The sequence below is a fragment of the Schistocerca serialis genome, chromosome 9 (genome assembly GCF_023864345.2).
Source record: "Schistocerca serialis cubense isolate TAMUIC-IGC-003099 chromosome 9, iqSchSeri2.2, whole genome shotgun sequence".
Taxonomy (NCBI): domain Eukaryota; kingdom Metazoa; phylum Arthropoda; class Insecta; order Orthoptera; family Acrididae; genus Schistocerca; species Schistocerca serialis.
Genome location: NC_064646.1, coordinates 206,220,146 through 206,241,164, shown reverse-complemented (window position 1 = coordinate 206,241,164; position 21,019 = coordinate 206,220,146).

Here is a 21,019-nt window from a genome sequence, read left to right as displayed (position 1 = left end):
AATATATATATATATATATAAAAAATCAAATGAAATGATTTTGATTTGAAAAATGTACGGGGGGGGGGGGGGGGGGGGGAGAGATTGTAAATGTTACTTTTTAAATTGTTTTTGTTATTTGCTCTTTCTTTCAGTACGTATGAACTTTGTTGTAGAACCTCTTATTTACGTGTGGTAATAAAAATTCATTTAGACAGAATTAAGCACATTTAAAATTACATGAACTTAGTCAACCCTCTCATGCTGATAAATTCATATTAACTGATTAAGAATATTTAGTTGAGAATTAAATCTTTTACATAATTCGGCCTTGGCACACATTTTCTAAATGCAGTGTTTTTTTTTTTTTTTTTTTTAATATTTACTGAATTCTTTCCCGGCGTTAGCTATGGAACACAAGACTGTCTCTATTAGCAGAAAATGGTTAAATATTGCCAAGCCGACGTTTAATTATCATTGATAAAACACACTTCACTATAAATTTAAGTTATTTGAAGGAACCAACAAATTGTTAAACTTCAGTGTTAACTATCCGCCTATGAATGCACAAATGTGAAACTAGTACTAAATTCCGTCAGTCTCAGGATCGCTGTAAAAGAAAAACATTTTCTTAATTCACTGCTAATTTTTATCTGCTCCCGATTTACGGGTTTGGTTAATTTTTCTTAGCGGAACAATTTTTTAAATGTGCCGCCGCTGCAAATCGTTCGGTCGCAGCACAGCCCAGCAACACCAGCGATGATTCCTAAGAATGCTGAAAATTCTTTAAAGAAATATTATAGATGACATGGGCAAGCTAATTTACATTAATAATACACACTTTTGATAAATTATAATGTATTTAGACCACAACAATAATTCAACTTACATTAGTTTGTAATTTCTCCTCTAATGGCGGCTAAATCTAGATACAGACAAATGAAGTCTACCCATTCATAAAATGCTATGTCACAGTTTCCTCTCTCTCTCAGCTCCGAGGAAGACGACAAAGAATGCACACTATGTATTCCTATTTATATCACTATCAACCGTTAATGTCTCTTTGCAATCTGCGGCTGTATTTTACATTTTTGTTATCGCAGATATTGACACATTTCGTAATTACATTATGAGTATAGAAATATTACAATCATAAATACATCGAGAATATTACTACAGAAAATATTACAATAATAATGATACATAATTAAATAATATTTTTTGTTAAATAATTACAGCATATACAAATTGCTTCATAGCGGCGTATATAGTACAATTAAATTTTAGTTTATTAATAGTGTGTGTGCTGCCAGGGAGCGTTACACACCCCTCCTGCAGACTTATAGTAAAACCAAGAACATTTGTTCTTAACTACCCCACTCCATCACCACTCCAAGTCATACAAACAAAATCATCAAAACTTAGCATATTGTCATTTTAGTGAACAATACAACAGCTAATGTACTGGCATGTTTGTAAATCCTGCAGACCATTCTTACTATGCAAGAACTTGTAGTACACACATCAAAAAAAGGTTTTGCATTACTCCAGGTCCCAGCACTCCTGAAGATAGACGTTGACTGTGGATATTGTATCACAGACACAGTCCCTTTGACTAAACCTGCCCAAGGATGTAAACAACCATGCATGAGCAGCACCTATTAGACAGATGGGGTCCGACAGCTGATCAGTTCGTCATTCCACCAGGAAGGAGGTAGACAGCTCATGTTGTATGTAGTTCAAACATGCCTAGAAGGTCAATACTGCGGTTCGATTGCATCCACATTGTTACTCTGTGCCAGGAAGGACTCTCAACAAGGGAAGTCTCCAGGCATCTCGGAGTGATGATGCTCAGACATGGAGGAGAGACAGGATCTGTCGATGACATGCTTCACTCATGCCGCCCAAGGGCTACTACTGCAGTGGATGACCGCTACCTACTGATTATGGCTTGGAGGAACCCTGACAGGAAAGCCACCATGTTGAATAATGCTTTTCGTGCAACCACAGGATGTCTGGTTACGACGCAAATTGTGTGCATTAGGCTGCATGATGCGCTACTTCACTCCCGACGTCCATGGCAAGGTCCACTTTTGCGACCACAACACCATGCAACGTGGTACAGATTGGCCCTTACAACATGCCAAATGGACCGCTTGTGATTGGCATCACGTTCTCTTCACCGATGAGGGTTGCATATACCTTCAATCAATCAATCAAACAATCATAGGAGACATGTATGGAGGAAACCCGGTCAGGCTGAATGCCTGAGACACACTGTCCAGCTAGTGCAGCAAGTCAATTACTGCTATGGTCTGTCACGGAGCACCTGTGGTTGGTGGTATCCCACCATTTAATTCATTTATTCTTCTACATTCCCCATTGTCTTAATCTAAAAATGCTTGGGAGTGTGTTAGCCATATGTGTGTGTCACTACTTCACATATCTTGGGGACCTTGGCCGACTTTCTTCCCGTACTACAAGTTACTTTATACTTTCTTTAGAACTGTTTTTAACTTCCCTTCTATTTTTTCCATCCCGTACAAACATAATAATAGTGAAGTTTCTTATGGTCATCATTTTCACCACTGCCGTGCATCAGTTGTAGAAGTTCAAAAGAAAAATGGCTTTCACATTTGCAACTTGCAAAATGCAGTTTTTTTAAGTGCTGCAATCGATAATATTAGTAGTGTTTTGTTTCCATTTCATTCCTGTTATTGATTTAACACTCCCAGGATCAAGGGACTGATGACCTAGTAGTTTGGTCCCTTAAAACCATCAATCCAGTCCAATCTTCAATGTTATCAGAAGTTCAGGAAATGACAAAAAAATAGCTTCCTGAAATTTCTGTGTGGAAAACAACCTGCATAAATTCTGATGAAGTTTTACACCTGTTGATAATGAAAATATGGCAGAATATCTGTTGTAAAATAAACAGTGAATTAATACACTTAATTGAGGGGAAGGTTGTTGGCATGTTTCGTTGTAAGTTTGAATTGCAAGAGAGACACGAATTGTTCACTCTAATGAGACACTAAATGTGGAGCCTGACAGGTGTAGCTGTAATGGAAGTTCAAGGCTTATTAAAATTGTGAGCTGGACCGGGTCCCGAACCCACCCTTTTTTCTTTTCACAGGCAAGTGTTCAATCATCGGAGCTACCTGAGCACAAGTCATGAACCATGCTCACAGCTTTGCTTTTGCCAGTACCTTATCACCTACCTTCCAAACTTCACAGAAGTTCTCCTGCGAAACTTGTGGGACAGGTGTTTTAATAGAATGGCCCTGTTTACAATTCACAGTTTTCTTGGTGCAGCCAACCTAGTTTGCTTTACATATCAGGCAACACTGTATTCAGTGTGTGTACATATTCATACATGAAACTAAACTATATTTTTAGTTTCAAATAGTAGAAAGTGTGTACAGTCTGTACATGATCCTAATCACAGGGCAATGTTTTCACAGAAACATCATGGCAATACCAATTTCAGTGTAACAGAAAACAGTGTTGAAATCTAATGTTGATAGTGATCTGCAGTCATATAGTATTTAAACTTACATCAAAACAGCTACTTTCACCAACCATCATGCCGAGTGTCGCCTTAGAATAACCAGTTAATTGGTATCTGATAAAGATTGAAAAAGTAACAGATTTCACTGAAATGTTTCAGAATACGTGTTGTGATATTTGATTCACTTGTTTATACCTCTCTGTTTCTTCTTGCTGTAGAATTGTATCAACAAGTAACTATTACACCTATTTAGGTAACACAGCGTATACATAATTGTCTTAATAGGAAAGCTGTTGTCAACTAGAAAACTGTTTTGGTCACCACAGTCTTATTGGAGAGTGCTTATTAAACCTGTGAACCTGGAGCCAGTCATAGGGAGAACTATAATATAAAGTTGCTTCTGAGATGTAAATTGTCCAGTAAGGAAAGATGGATGGTGACAACTTACCCACAGCTGGTTGATATGTGGTTCACAAACACAGTGACATTGCATTCATAAACTGGCTTCTAAACTACCATGTATGTGCATACTTCTGCACACCCACCATCCAAAGGCACACATCAACAGCTGCAATTGACACTAAATGCTTATGAGTGGTTCCTTAGGCCTGATGAGTGGAAGGAAACGAAAGGCATTTGGCAATTGGGACAAGGAGTTTGTAGGGAAGCTAATAAGATGCTTGATAGAAGGCAAGACAGGTAACTGTTGGTGGAAGTACGAAATCTAGAACTAAAAAGGTGTGTTTGTACTGGATAAGCATTTACTGTGGTAATATATTTATGCTGTACCACACTACAAGCCTCTCTGTGTATGTTAATTGTTACTGAGAACTTTACAATACTGGAAGGCAGAAGTTTCCTTCCATGATTGTTGTAAATTGTTTAGTAGTGCTCACTTTTGCAACAATTAATATTCAGTTAGATACCAGTGTACACTCCTCTGCAGAGTGAAAATTCATTCTGGAGAGTCCCTCATGCTGTAGCTAAGCCCTGTCACCACAATGCCCTTCCTTACAGGAGTGCTAATCTTGTAGAATAACTTCTGTGAAGTTTGGAAGGTAAGAGGTGAGGTACTGACGGAAGCAGAGCTGTGAGGATGGGTCATGATATGCTTAGGTGCTCAGTCAGTAGAGCACTTGCCCTGGAAAGGCAGAGGTCCTGAGTTCGAATCTGTCTGGCACACAGTTTTAATCTGCCAGGAAGTTTAATATTCTATGTATGTGTACTGGTCCTCTGTAACACACAATTGGAAAATAAATTATTATTGCTATACAGAACTGTTGAGTATAAGCATTAGTTAATTGCGTACAAAAATGTTTTGTTATTTCCAGTACTATAACAGCTATGTTATGATTTGTTAGCAACAGTGGTGTTAGTATTTGCTGGAACAATGTAGGAAAAAGTATGTGTTTAATTGTGCCTGTCTGCAACTTGACATGGCTTCTTTTACAGTAATTAGCAATCTATCTTTTCCTACATTGTTGATACTCCTATGTGGAGTTTCTATTGTTCGAATAGTATATAATGGGGTACTTATCAAATTGTAGTGTCATTTCTGTAAATAGTTTATGCAAAACAGTACATCTTTAGTCTACGAAGTTAAATTACTTGATGAAGAAATCTCATGGTGGGATAACATATTCAAGCAGTCGCCACACCATTTGCCCCCACATTTCAAATTCACCAAGAAAGAACAACAAATAGAACGCTCATCGAAATGGTGAGAACAATTCAGGATGGAGAGTGACCCTGATGTGCCAAATGATCTCTTCCTTTAAAGCAGATGTTGACATCTGCCAAATAACATTTTTAAAAATATGAAGGTGCGTTACCGTCCTTCTGTTAGTAGCAATTAAATAGTCATTTGAAAACAGTTGCTGTGTGTGATGCATTTTATGTTCATAGACCGATTTTCTGAGCCCCGTAATGGTATATTTAATCCCTTTTCTTTGCCATAGTTAGATCCACTAGAAGGTTGAATAACAAAATTTTTTGATATGATAATTAAAACTATGATTTGCTCCCCCTCCCCCCTTCCTCATAAAGTCCAAGCTATGATGGCAAAGTATCTTGTTATTGTACAGGATGGTGACATCGCCTGGGGATGTGGGAGAGATTATAAATTCACTAAATTTTCTTTTCTTTAATGTACTGATCTGGTTTGTCTTCTGAGCTACTTATCTCAATTTCCTCATTTGCTTTTAATAAGTAATTGCTAAAAATATCTGTCTACTTTATCCAACTTGCATAAAATGCCAAGTCTCTTCCAAAAAATGTATCTGCAGTGAGGTTTTCCTGTTTACCCTTTTAAAAAGATTATGTAATTAGTTCACTGTCTAGGCTGTCAATTTAAAACAGTTCTTTTCCTTAATATGCTGTAGCACTTTTCATGACGTAAAATTACATATGAGTCATTACTCAGTACTCACTATTGTTATTTTGTAGATATACCTTTTTCATTTTGAAGATATTTGGATACCTGTATGCAGGATTTCTTTGGCAACTCCTTTCATTTAATTATATTCATGAAAAAGTTGCTTTTAAGAATGTTGTCGCAGTAGACAAACTCGAATCCACTGAGGTAGAAACTGAAGATGCATGTGAGAGGGTTTGGGCAAGATGCAGTATCACGAGTGGGCAAAAAATAATCAGATTCTTCCATTGCCCACCAGACTCATCTTGTGATGTAACCACCTCTTTGAGGAAGCCCACAGCAAAACTGGTATCAGTGACCATTGTGGCAGCAATGATTACCAAAGTACGAAGGACAAATAAAACAAGCAGAAAGATATGTGTTCAGTAAACTAGATTTTAAAAAATCACTATCATCTGTCAATGAGAGAAACTTTTGTTACAGGGCAGGAGCATGTAGAGGAACTCTAGCTCAAGTTTGAAAGAATAGTTGACCAGACTAGATAGAGATGTACCCAGTAGAACAGTTCACAATGAGAGGGAACATCCATGGTATACAGTTACTGTAAAGAAACTTCTAAAGAAACAGAGATTACTCCACAATAGTTGTAAAACAGAGTAGGGCTACAGATAGAGAGATGCTGAATGAAACATATTTGGCTTTCAAGAGAGCAGTGTGTGATGCCTTCAATGACTACCGTTATCTTCCACAGAACCACCAGAAATTCTGGTCATCTGTGAAGGCTGTTAGTGGTACCAAAGTTTGTGTCCAGTCCCTAGTGAATGAGACAGGAACTGAAATTGAGGGTAGCAAAGCAAAAGCTGAAATGCTTAACTCCATTTACAAATATTGCTTTACAAAGGAAAACTCAGGAAAATTGCCCCAGTTTAACCCTCATACCACTGAAAAGATGACTGAAACAAGTATAAGTGTCAGTGGTGTTGAGAAACATCTGAAATCATTAAAGTTGAACAAAGCTCCAGGGCCCAGAAGTCCCTGTCATATTCTATACTGAATTTGTTGCTGAGTTAGCCCCTCTTATAACTATAATCTATCGTAGAACCCATGAACAAAAAAAACTATGCCCATTTCTTGGAAAAAGCACAGGTCTCATCTGTCTACAGGAAGTTTATTGGAAGTGATCCACAAAACTACCATCCACTATCCTTGATATCAATTTATCATAGAATCCTTGAACATATTCTGAGCTCAAACATAATGAGGTATCTTGAACAGAATGACATCCTCAATGCCAATCAGCATCAATCATGTGAAACCCAACTTGCACTTTCCTCACATGATGTACTGAAAGCTTTGGATAAAGGCAGTTAGGTAGATGCTGGATTTCTTGATTTCCAAATAGCATTTGACTAGGTACCAGGCCTACTCTTATTGACAAAAGTTTGATCACATCGGGTGCCAAGCGTAATTTGTGACTGGCTTAAGAACTTCTTGGTAGGGAGGACACAGCACGTTATCTTGGATGGAGAGTCATCGTCAGTTGTAGAATTAACTTCAGCTATTTCCCAAGGAAGTGTATTGGGACCGTTGCTGTTCTTGTATATTAATGATTTTGCAGACAATATTAATAGTAAAATCAGGCTTTTTGCTAATGATTCAGTTACATATAATGAAGTATTATCCGAAACAAGGTTCATAAACAGTCACTCAGATCGTGATAAGAATTCAAAGTCGTTCAGAGATTGGCATCTTGCTTTAAATGTTCAGAAATGTAAAATTTTGCATTTCACAAAACGAAAAAAGTAGTACCCTATGACTGTAATATCAATGAGTCACTGCTGTAAACGGCCAACTCTTCAAATATCTGGGTGTAGCACTTCGTAGGGATATGCAATGGAATGATCACATAGGTTCAGCCGTGGGTAAAGCAGGCAGTAGACTTTGCTTTATTGGTAAAATACTGGGGAAGTGTGGTCACTCGTGCGACTGGTTCTAGAATATTCTTAAAGTGTGTGGAGCTCGTACCAGATAGGACTAGCAGTGGATATTGAATGTATAGAGAAATGGGTAGCATGAATGGTCATAGGTTTCTGTAATCTGTGGGAGTGTGTCAGAAATACCAAAGGATCTGAACTGGAAGACATTTGAAGATAGAAGTAAACTATCAAAAGAAAGCCGATTAACGAAGCTTCAAGAACCGGCTTTAAATGGTTACTCTAGGATTATACTACCACTCTCTACATATAGGTCACATAGGAATCTTGAGGATTAGATTAGAATAATTACTGTGCACACAGAGGCACTCAATCGTTCTTCCCATGCTGCATATGTAAATGGAACAGGAAGAAGCCTTAATTACTGGACAGTGGGACATACTCTCTGCCATGCACCTCAGGGTGGTTTGCAGAGTATAGATGTAGACGGAGATGTAGATTAGAAGCACCATTTTTTAACGTTTCTCTACGACCTTCCATTTTTTCCATGAAGTTTGGACAATTATACGTGCAATATGATTAATTGCACAGTATGATTTGACAACCTGTTTATCACTGGCTGCCTACTTCACTTTTATTGAACTTAACTTTCTGGGTGCAAGAGCCTTTAGCTTGTCAAGGAGGGAGATATATGACTAATTCTAAATCAAAAGTGGCTACTAGCATCCCTAGATCCCACATTGTCACATTCCCTTAAAAACATTACACTGGAATCCTGGTAAATGAATACTACTTTTGTAGGTTTGACAGACATATTTTTCAAGTTCGTAGTTACTTAGCAGATGCCCTTCAACATCAAAATTCATCGTATGACGAACAAACGATTGTGTATCTCCTGACTATGAAGCCTGTCGCAGTGAAAGTGTGCTCTCACAGTGAAGCCCTCTACATGTTGGAGCAATAAATATGTGGCCTCACTAAGACATGAAACTGACATTTTTAAACTGTTCAGTGTTATCAATGTAGTTATAAAATACGACCTAGCCAATCAGATTAGCAGTTCTTCCATTGATTTCTGTTGATAAAGAAATGAAATCATCATATTGTAGCTACAATAAATCATACAACAATGTAATACACACATAAAATTGCACTGAATATCAGTAATAAAGAAGAAAACCACCCCTCCTTTAATATGGAAAATCATTGTTTGTTACTGAGCTTCACTTGAATGGTTCCTCTCCAGACTAGAGATGTTGTAACATTCACTAGCCTTCGTTTTGTGAAATTATGTATTTTTTGTGAAAGGAATAATATGCAATAATTTAAAACATAAGACTCGAGTGAGATATGTACTTCTTACAAAATAGCATTCCAAAGTCTGGATCGAAAATAAGGATGGGAAATACCTTATTTGTCCTACTGTAAGATGAACCTACAATACAGGCCTCAATGGGTAAAATGATGATAATAATACTAATGATGAATATATGTCTCTCCTTGATTCTATGAAACCTTGTGGTGGGAATTCATTTAAAGTTGCGAGCGATGTGGTCATAGACTGTAATACATATGCAAGTCTGGGTCAGTCCTGGAAGTGTTCATGGAGAGCTGAAGCGGTTAGGTAACCACGTGCAACAAGTGGGAAATTTTTTGTTCGAGTCTGGGTCAGGCACAAATTTCTGTGTGTCACCAATGGGGAATACCTTCATACATAACATGGCTAATGTCAGAAAGATTCTGAAGTCACAAATTAATTGCATAAATTCCTGCCATAGTATGTCATATTCGGAGCTAGCCATGGCATTGGCTATGCAACACTTTCTGAATCCTTTCATAATAGATTCACTTGAGGTTTTGTCCCATGCCATAAGGATCTACTGGCCTAACAAGAATACTGAGAATTTCTGTAATTCCCATTCCCCCCTCCCCAACCGCCTGTTCTGTAGAATAACTGTATGGTCTGTTGAAGAGGCCACTTGCTGTAAAGTTGTCACAGGTGAGCCTTAAAAAGTTTAGTACTTGAAGCTGTGAGGGCATACTGCCAAAAATTACTCAGAAAGACCTTTAAAAAAAAAAAAAAAAAAAAAAAAAAAAAAAAAAAAAAAAATCAACCAAGTCATGGGTAACTGAAGGGATGAAAGCTTCGCAGAAGAGGAAGAGGAAAATTTATAAAGGGGCTATAATAAGTAAAAATCTGATGTTGCTTGTTATCTATAAAAATAATGTTCTTACAGAAATTAATAATACAGATAAGATTGATTTAAATATTAAAATCAGAGGAAGAATAAGCGGTCAGAGCACAAGACACCAAAACCGTTAAACTAAATGACAATGTTGTGATTTATAATTCACAAGCTGCAAGTACTTTTAATAATCAGTTTCTAAATGTAGCAGCAAAAATTGCATTAAATGGTTCAGTTGCAGAAACACAAGCAAATATTATAAATGTCGTTCGACAAAACTGTAAGCAGCTAGAATTAGCACCAAAATTCTTCATTGAAATTAATAGAATTGTAAAAATTCAAAATAACAAAAGCATTATGTGGTGTTGATCGAATTTCTGACAGCATTCTGAAGATTTGTTCTAACTTAATGAGTAATGTTCTTAGTGATATATCACTGCCTTTTCAAACAGTTTAAAATATACAACTGTTAAACATCTTTAAAAGAAAAGTGACAAGGAGGACAAATAATTACTGCCCAGTTTCCTTTTTCGAAAATATTCAAGAAAGTAGTGTACTCAAAGTAGTCTTGTATTTAAGTAGAAACAATTTACTTACCACTTCACAGTTAGGACTCCAGAAGGGTTGTTAGACTGGGTGTGCTACTTACACATTCTCTCACGAAATATGACAAGCATTAAATAATAAAATATTGCCATTTGGCATTTTTTTGCAATCTTTCCAAGTGTTTGTGTGTATCATGGTACTGGCTTAGAAAAATTAAAGTTTTGTGGAATTCGTGGCTTTACTCACAACTGGTTTAATTTATATATGACAGACACAATGCAGAAAATTGGGCTGAGTAATTCAAAGAAAGTAGGAGGTCAAGAATTTGAGTGATTGGGGAGACATCACAAAGGAAAACCCACATGATTAAAGTGTGAGTCCATCAATATTATATATATATATTTTTTTATTTGTTAAGCATCCATTCATCGAATATTTCATATGCGATATAGCTTACTTTGCACATTAGTACACAATTTGAAATACATGCTGCGTAACATTAACATTGATTCAGTGACATAAATAATTTAAGCAAATGATACAGTACAGTAAATCACTAAAATACAGTAATTAATATAACAGTACAATCTAATACATAGTACAATAGATAACAAAAGCAGTTTCAGATACATAATACAAGAAAGGAAATAACTTAGATTTATGTTAAGAGATATTCATTTACAGTATAATAGCATCCGTCTTGCAAACATGTTTTAAAAGCCACGATGAATTTTTGTGATTCTTTCATTTACATGATGTGGTGGACAAGTTTATTGTAAAGTTTTTTGCCAGTTTGCAGTGGGCTATGTTGTCAGAGGTGTGCATGCAGGTTTGCTGTGAAACTGTTTTTTGCCTGGTGTTGTGTGTGAATTGCTTGATTTGTACACACTAAGTGGTTTTTAGTTTCAGAAATTTTCTTCATATATGTAATTATGTCAAGAATGTACAGGCATGGTAGCAGCAGTATCTGGAGTGCTTTGAAAAAGGGGTTTTCAAGGATTTCTGGGTGTGGCATTTTCAATTCACCTAATGATTCTCTTCTGTGGTATGAAACAGCTTTTGTGTATTAGTGAATTTTCCCATACCGCAGCAGGGTTTCTGCTTGGGCATAATACACCTTTTGTAGTGTTTCTGTTCTTGTACACCTAGCAAGTATTTTTATGGTATAGCATATTGTGCTAAGCTTTCTGCTTGTGCTTTTGTGTGTGTGTGTGTGTGTGTGTGTGTGTGTGTGTGTGTGTGTGTGTGTGTCCCACTTCATGTTGTCTTGAATCCATAATGCCAGAAATTTTGAGGTTAGTGGATATTTATTGTATGTAGTATGAAGGTGCATTGCAACAGTTTTCTCTGTGTTAACAATAAGATTGTTTGTGGTGAATCAATGTGTGTGGTGCAATTTTGCTCTTCATATTGTACTGGGTGTATACGACACGGGAGATCCGGAAAAAACCCGAGAATTTTTTTAGAATTCCAGGAATTTTTCATTGTTTTAGTTGTCAGTTAAATTTTTGTAATTTTGACTGCTAAACCCGTGTGGGGTTTGCTAGTCCCCCTCGGGCACCTCCCCAGGTGGCGGGTAGGGGAATGCTCTCTAGATATAGAGGGGTACCGGGGAAATAAAATACCCGGGGTGGACCAAAACTAGATCGGGCAGGAGAGGCTCACTCAGCCATGGTGAAGGCAACCCTCGTAGGGGTAGAGTACCCCAAAATCAAGATTCCTGGTCCTCCAGGTTGGGGGTTGTGTAAAAAATATGAAACAGTCAGAATACTCAATGCCAGCCTCGGAAACAGGACAGGATTTACTGGAACAAAAACTGGCAAAACTACAAGGAATTCTCTTTTGGATCATGTAATATTAGAAGCCTGTATTGTCCTGGAATTCCCCAAATACTAGCAAACAAATTAAGAAAATATAGAGTGCAACTGGTAGCTCTCCAAGAAGCAAGACGGCAGGGAACAGGTTCACTGAAAATAGCAGACAGGACAATAATGCATGGAGACTGCGGTCAGCACCATGAATTTGGAACCGGTTTGTGCATTGATAAATCAATAGATGACTCAGTAAGGGAGTTCAAACATGTTAGTAACCGTATATCATATATAACTATTCAGACGCAGTGGTTAGACATTACATTTCTAAATTCCCACCCGCACCCACAGAAGATAAGAATGACAACACGAAAGAAGAATTCTACAGCCATCTGGAACAAATGTACAACTTATTAAGCAGGCACAATGTGAAAATAGTGTTAGGAGATTTTAATGCCAAAGTAGGAAAGGAAGAAATCTACAAATCAACTATTGGCAATTTTAGCTTACATGAGGAAAGTTCAGATGATGGGGCTCGACTTACAAACTTTGCAATGTCAGATTTCAACATAAACACATTCATTTAGGAACATGGATATCACCAGATGGAAAGGTAGTTAATCAAATAGATCATGTAGCTATCCACAAACGATTCCAAAACAGTATTAAAGATGTCAGAAACTTTAGGGGAGCAGATTGTGACACAGACCACATGTTAATCATATCAAAAATGAAAGTGAAACTCAAAATGAAAGTAAATAGAAATAGAGAAGAAATTACACGATATAACATAGGAAACCTGGCGAAAGTAGATATAAAAAAAAATTTTACAAAAGAAATTAAAAGCAATCTAACAAAACCAAGGCTGACCAATGCAGAACCACAGGATGTCGAAAGCAGATGGAGACACCTGAAGGGCTGTATTCAAGAAGCAGCTTCCAAAATCATAGGTGAAAGAAAACGACCTAATAAAATTTGGTTTAACACAGTGTCCTGAAAAAATGCTGGAAAGAAGAAACGCGAGGAATGCATGGATTAAAGAAAGGGACAATATGACATTGAAGGAAATATACTTTAAACTCTGCCAAGAAACGCAAAGAACCCTAAGACAAGAGAAAAGGGAATACTATAACAATATGATCAGAGAAGCAGAGGATGATTTCAAATATCACAGGACAAGGCAGATGTATCAAAGTATAAAAACATCCTTTGGTAAATTCAATAAAAGGGAACAGTTTATGAAGGATCAGTATGGGAAAATATTGACCGACAAAAATGACATACAAAAAACATGGAAGACATACTTTTCTCAACTGCAATGACTCACACTCTTGCTTTAAATTGGAAGAACCTGATACAACTGATACAGTTACTACCCCATCAGTAAATGAAATACAGCAAGCAATAAAGAAATTAAGGCTTGTGGCGAGGACAAGATATACGCTGAGTTGTTAAAGAATGTAGGCCCACAACTGGAATTAGAAATACAGGCGTTAATAGAAACAATTTGAGAGACAGAAACCATTCCTGCAGATTGGAAAACTGCAATTGTGTGCCCCATATTTAAGATGAATGATCCACTTGTTTGTGATAACTACAGAGGAATTGCCTTATTGGATGTCACCTACAAAATCTTTCAAGCTGCCTATTAAACAGGCCTACAGGAAAATTAAAGAGACCTTTGGAGATAAGAGAATGACTTGTATGAATATCAAGAGCTCAGATGGAAATCCAGTTCTAAGCAAAGAAGGGAAAGCAGAAAGGTGGAAGGAGTATATAGAGGGTATATACAAGGGCGATGTACTTGAGGACAATATTATGGAAATGGAAGAGGATGTAGATGAAGATGAAATGGGAGATACGATACTGCGTGAAGAGTTTGACAGAGCACTGAAAGACCTGAGTTGAAACAAGGCCCCCGGAGTAGACAACATTTCATTGGAACTACTGACGGCCTTGGGAGAGCCAGTCCTGACAAAACTGTACCATCTGGTGAAGAAGATGTATGAAACAGGCGAAATACCCTCAGACTTCAAGAAGAATATAATAATTCCAATCCCAAAGAAAGCAGGTGTTGACAGATGTGAAAATTATCGAACTATCAGTTTAATAAGTCACAGCTGCAAAATACTAACACGAATTCTTTACAGACGAATGGAAAAACTAGTAGAAGCCAACCTCGGGGAAGATCAGTTTGGATTCCGTAGAAACAGTGGAACATGTGAGGCAGTACTGACCTTACGACTTATCTTAGAAGAAAGATTAAGGAAAGGCAAACCTACGTTTCTAGCATTTGTAGACTTAGAGAAAGCTTTTGACAGTGTTGACTGGAATACTCTCTTTCAAATTCTAAAGGTGGCAGGGGTAAAATACAGGGAGCGAAAGGCTATTTACAATTTGTACAGAAACCAGATGGCAGTTATAAGAGTCGAGGAACATGAAAGGGAAGCAGTGGTTGGGAAGGGAGTAAGACAGGGTTGTAGACTCTCCCCGATGCTATTCAATCTGTATATTGAGCAAGCAGTAAAGGAAACAAAAGAAAAGTTCGGAGTAGGTATTAAAATTCATGGAGAAGAAATAAAAACTTTGAGGTTCGCCGATGACATTGTAATTCTGTCAGAGACAGCAAAGGACTTGGAAGAGCAGTTGAATGGAATGGACAGTGTCTTGAAAGGAGGAAATAAGATGAACATCAACAAAAGCAAAACAAGGATAATGGAATGTAGTCTAATTAAGTCGGGTGATGCTGAGGGAATTAGATTAGGAAATGAGGCACTTAAAGTAGTAAAGGAGTTTTGCTATTTGGGGAGCAAAATAACTGATGATGGTCGAAGTAGAGAGGATATAAAATGTAGACTGGCAATGGCAAGGAAAGCGTTTCTGAAGAAGAGAAATTTGTTAACATCCAGTATTGATTTAAGTGTCAGGATGTCATTTCTGGCAGTATTCGTATGGAGTGTAGCCATGTATGGAAGTGAAACATGGACGATGAATAGTTTGGACAAGAAGAGAATAGAAGCTTTCGAAATGTGGTGCTACAGAAGAATGCTGAAGATTAGATGGGTAGATCACATAACTAATGAGGAAGTACTGAATAGGATTGGGGAGAAGAGAAGTTTGTGGCACAACTTGACCAGAAGAAGGGATCGGTTGGTAGGACATGTTCTGAGGCATCAAGGGATCACCAATTTAGTATTGGAGGGCAGCGTGGAGGGTAAAAATCGTAGAGGGAGACCAAGAGATGAATACACTAAGCAGATTCAGAAGGATGTAGGTTGCAGTAGGTACTGGGAGATGAAAAAGCTTGCACAGGATAGAGTAGCATGGAGAGCTGCATCAAACCAGTCTCAGGACTGAAGACAACAACAACAACAACAACAACATTAAACAGGCTGATACCAATAACAGAGGAACTGTTTGGGGACTACCAATGCAGTTTCTGCAGAAACAGATCCACATCAGATCACTTATTCACCCTAAGACAAGTAACTGAGAAGGTGTGGCAATTCAATGTATATGTCCACATATTATTCGTAGATTTTAAGAAGGCCTATGATAGCATACACCGATAGACAGGAAATACAGAAGCGTCCGATCTTACCCGTCGGCTTTGACCCATGATGTCACAAATACCGCGGAAACGACTATAAACAATTCCAATATGGCGGATATAAAAACATCGCATACGTATTGTAAACACTGAAATACACAAGTTTCACAAAAAGCCTAATGACTGTAACGGGACAAGCGTGGGAAATTAGGGGTTTTTGGGTGCGGAGAAACTAAATATACAGAAATGTAGCCACCGACCGCCATTCAAAACCACGCAAAACAACGAAATAAATCAACATCACAAAACTGACCAAATACCAAAAAACACATTCCTATCCATAATCGGACACTTCCCTTAACCTATATAGCTCAACAGAACCTACCGATCACATCCCCCAATAGAAAACTAAGAAACGAAAGCTTCCCTTACACCTACATACATCGGCACTTATGCAGTTTAGCAGGTACGGAGAAAATTTTTCATTTTTTTTCAAAATTTGATCATCATGTGTCGTTATGCGGTGGGGGGAGTCTGCAGTGCCCCCCCCATCCCCCCACAGGCTTCATTAGTGTCAAATCAATATTTTCGAATCATAGGCGGCCGCTGCCGCGGCCGCATTCCAAAAAAAAACTCCCAACCTAACCTCAAGTGGGCTACGCTACAGATCAATATGTTCATCAAATTGCTTCATATTACGTATACATGTTCATTAGTGTCAAATCAATATTTTCGAATCATAGGCGGCCGCTGCCGCGGCCGCATTCCAAAAAAAAAACTCCCAACCTAACCTCGTATTCAGGGCTACGCTACAGATCAATGTGTAGGTCCCTTACGTCACGGGTCAAAGCCGACGCGTGAGATCGGACGCAATGAGCATTAAATTAACCATTAACTCACTAATAGAAATTCCGCTTCAAATCCAACACCTGAGCAACAGAAAACTGACCCCACCACACGAAACAAACGAAAACCATGAACACACCACCAGAGAGCACGACAAACAAAAACAAGACATCTACAAACACGCCACAATCGCAAATCAAACTCCGCGCCGTAATGACGTCACACACCACAACACGCTTACGTCACGGGTCAAAGCCGACGGGTAAGATCGGACGCTTCTGTTGACCCGATAGACACACCTAAATATAATGAAAGAATTTAAAATACCTTCAAAATTAATTAGATTAATTAAAATGTGTATAGTTTCAACTTTGTCGCATAAAGACACCGGAAGGAGAAACTGAAGAATTTAAGGTTTACGCTGGAGTGAGACAAGGGCATGCCATTTCACCTACTTTATTTAACCTTGTCCTACACAAGATCAATACAGAATTTTCTTAAACCAGTCCACAAGGGATCCAGCTACAGGATGTGAACATTACAAGACTTGAAACTTCCTGGCAGATTAAAACTGTGTGCCCGACCGACTTGAACTCGGGACCTTTGCCTTTCGCGGGCAAGTGCTCTACCATCTGAGCTACCAAAGCAAGACTCACGCCCGGTACTCACAGCTTTACTTCTGTCAGTATCTCGTCTCCTACCTTCCAAACTCCTTCGCAGGAGAGCTTCTGTAAAATTTGGAAGGTAGGAGACGAGATACTGGCAGAAGTAAACCTGTGTGAGTACCGGGCATGAGTCGTGCTTCGGTAGCTCAGATGGTAGATCACTTGCCCGCGAAAGGCAAAGGTCCCGAGTTCGAGTCTCGGTCGGGCACACAGTTTTAATCTGCCAGAAAGTTTCATATCAGCGCACACACTGCTGCAGAGTGAAAATCTCATTCTGGATTACAAGACTTGCCTATGCAGATGATGTAGCACTAATAAGTAGTTCCAAAAGAGAATTAATCAGAATGATGCAAAATTGCTGAGAAAACAGGATTACATGTTAATGAAGGAAAGACAGAATACCTGCCCATAAGTAAGAAAACCAGAAAAGATCCACCTCTGACAGTAGATGGATTCAATTTCAAGACTGTTGACCACTTCAAGTACCTAGAAAGTCTTTTTAATAATAACAGAACAGATATAGAAATAGATGCTCGTTTATCAAAAGCAAATAGGACACTTTTTAGTTTCATCAAAATTGTAAGAAAAAGATCACTTAGCAGTAACTTCAAAATCTGCTTATATCAATCGACCATTATACCTGTGGCGTTAAATGGATGTGAAACATTAATATTTAGAAAGAAAGATGAAAAAAATCTGTTAATATTCGAAAGAAAAGTACTAAGGAAAATTTTTGGACCAGTATACGACGAAAAGAAGAAGAAATGAAGAATTAAGAGGGCTGTACAAACACCGCAACATCGTCGAAATGCTCAAGAGGAGAAGGTTGAATTGGGCAGGCCATATAGCAAGAATGACAGAAAATAGACTACCTAGAATGGAATTCAGAGCAGAACGAGAGGAAGAGGGAGACCCAGAATCAGATGACGGGATAATATTCGGGAGGTCACAACTAGGATGAACAGCAACAGCAACTGGACAAACAGCGCATTGGACAGGCAGAAGTGGAAGAGGCTCATAGAGCAGGCGTATGGTCGATAAGGCACTTGCCACATGTAAAGTAAAGAACCGATACTCTAACAAAGGATATTACTGTATCCCGCTACTGCAGAATAATACTTCAACAATAAAACATAAACGAGAGGAAAAAAACGAAAATAACTTAAGTTGCAAAGGAAATGCGCCATTTACAACAACAACACACAGTGCTCATGCAAGCGTCTGCTGACAGCAAAATGTGTCAAAGGCTTTAGGAAGACTATGTAATGGTTCATAATAACAAATTTCCTCCGATGAGCGTGAAGTCACAACTGTTTACATTTGATTCGTTTTAACAGTTACGAACAGGCTCATGCGCATGCGCAGTTGAGCCGCGTTTGAGTAGTAGATTCTCCCACTTCTGGCTACAGGAATGTGACTGTTGGCTGTGCAAGCAGTTAGATGCCATCGGGAAAAGGGGGCGCCAAATTCATATTCTTGAGGAGGGGAAAAAAAAACTCATTTCACAAAGCGCCTAGCATCCAGCGCACGTTTGCCTATCGTTCATTCACATGAATTTGAAACGCTTCCTTGTTGGTTTTTGAACACATTTTAAGTTAATTTTTGAATGCGTGCATAATGTACGTGATGTCTGTGAGGAGAATCCTCGTCGCATCTAGAAATAAACTTCCCGCAGACAACAGGGGATGGGGCTATACGAGCTGAGCGGAGTAAAGTCGAACGGATGAATGCCAAACGCTCGCTATCTTGATTATGTGGCTGACAGGGTTTGCGAATGACCAGGATTGTTATAATTACTAGCGAAATCCATAGATTCAGACTACCAGAATGGAAATAAACGACTGGGAGGAATAACAGGTGAGAAAGATTACGTATTATCTTCTCAGTGTATCCAAGAAAATGAAATTTTGACAGAACATGTTTGTCCAGATAGCTACACTAGTAAGGACCAGTTGTACAGTCCCCGGCTAACAGCCGCTTAAGTTCCATTCTGGAAGTAACGCGGAAAACTAGTTGTACGAACAGGTAATAGCGCCTAACCGGGGGATAACCGAACCTGTGATTCTGGCAGGGTTAGTGAAGTTAATCGGCGAATAAATTTTGACAATGGTAGGAATTGGTAGAATTGGTGATGACAAGACTGATTGTTAGAATGAGGAAGGAGAAGAAACGGGGACAGCACGCAAATTATGGAAGAATAAGACGATTCCAAATTTACATAAAAATTTCGTAATACTACTTTTCGATCTCATGCTTGAGAAACAGGTGCGTATGAACGAAATGTGAAACTACTTCCTAACATAAAGTTTTTTGCTTGTAGTAGGCCTAATAGGCATTTGATATTGGTACATCATGAATTATATTCCGTCGTGTTGTAAGAATGGCCATTTGCGTCAAAACAGTTTCGTTTATTTGGTGTGTGTTACAAAATTGCTGCAATATTAGAAAGGCCTGTTTTGTTTTTATCTAGAAGACAATGACAAAATAGACGTAATCAGATCGAGAAACCACACCAGTCTTGGGTATTATTTGTGTTAACACGCCTTTTTCAGTATTAGATAACATCGTTTCGATTTTTCATGCAGCAAAACGTTCGACGAACTTTGATGAGGTAATAGATTCTTTCGCAGAATGGAAAGCACGCCATGTAAAGCAAATATCCGGGGCTGATGTGCAGAGCCGTCTGAGTATAGTGAGTAGACTCCACGTGACCCATGTTTACATTTAGTGATTTTGCTGTTTCCTCTTCGTTTACTCTCACGTCAAATGAAAACAAAGCGGATATCTGTGGCCGGGAGCTATCAAGTGAATTAAAATACATTCACGTAATTACGGAAGGCTAAATTATGTTATTAGTTTCAGATTTTATTTCCAATTTTCTGACAGTCAAGCATTAATCAACTTTCGGAACAATGAAGTTATTTTTGTCAGTTTGCTAAAGAAATTTGGCTTTTATTAACCTTTTCCGCAGAGGCAGTCAATGTATTTGAAACGAAATTTTTAATTCCACAGTGTTGGCTAGTTTCGACTGTTCGGTGCATTTCTAGTGCACGTTTTAATCTTGTAGTACGTATGGCATTATACCATAATAAAGAACCAAACATAATACAGTACTGGTTCTCCAAGAAAATTTACATCCCGAAAACCACACTGAAAAACTTAAAACGAATGTGCACTTTAAAATGTGCAAATTTTAGTATGGTTCACGAAATTCCGATGCTCTTGGAGTATTCTCTGATGTCTTGTTTCTTTTATGATATAATGTTTGATCAATGTTTTACAAGTACGTGCATACAGGCCTCCTACGTCATGATTGCTGCGCAAGCGCGGTGTCGCCTGTTATCTGCATTCTGTGGCAACTGCTGAAACGAACCTATTTCTATCAGGTCGCGGGAAACTATTGCTAATGGTGGTCTCGAAAGCGTTACTTTCAAAGTAAATATCCTTTTACATAAGTTGAACTATGTGCGAGAATGTACCATGAATTTCTTCAATCACAGAGCGTTTGACAGTCATTTAAAAATCAACTCTTTGATAACGAGCCATTTAGAAGCATTTGAAACCCTGAAGATCAGACATTTATGTCATTATTAGAAATTTTACTGGCCCATTTGTGT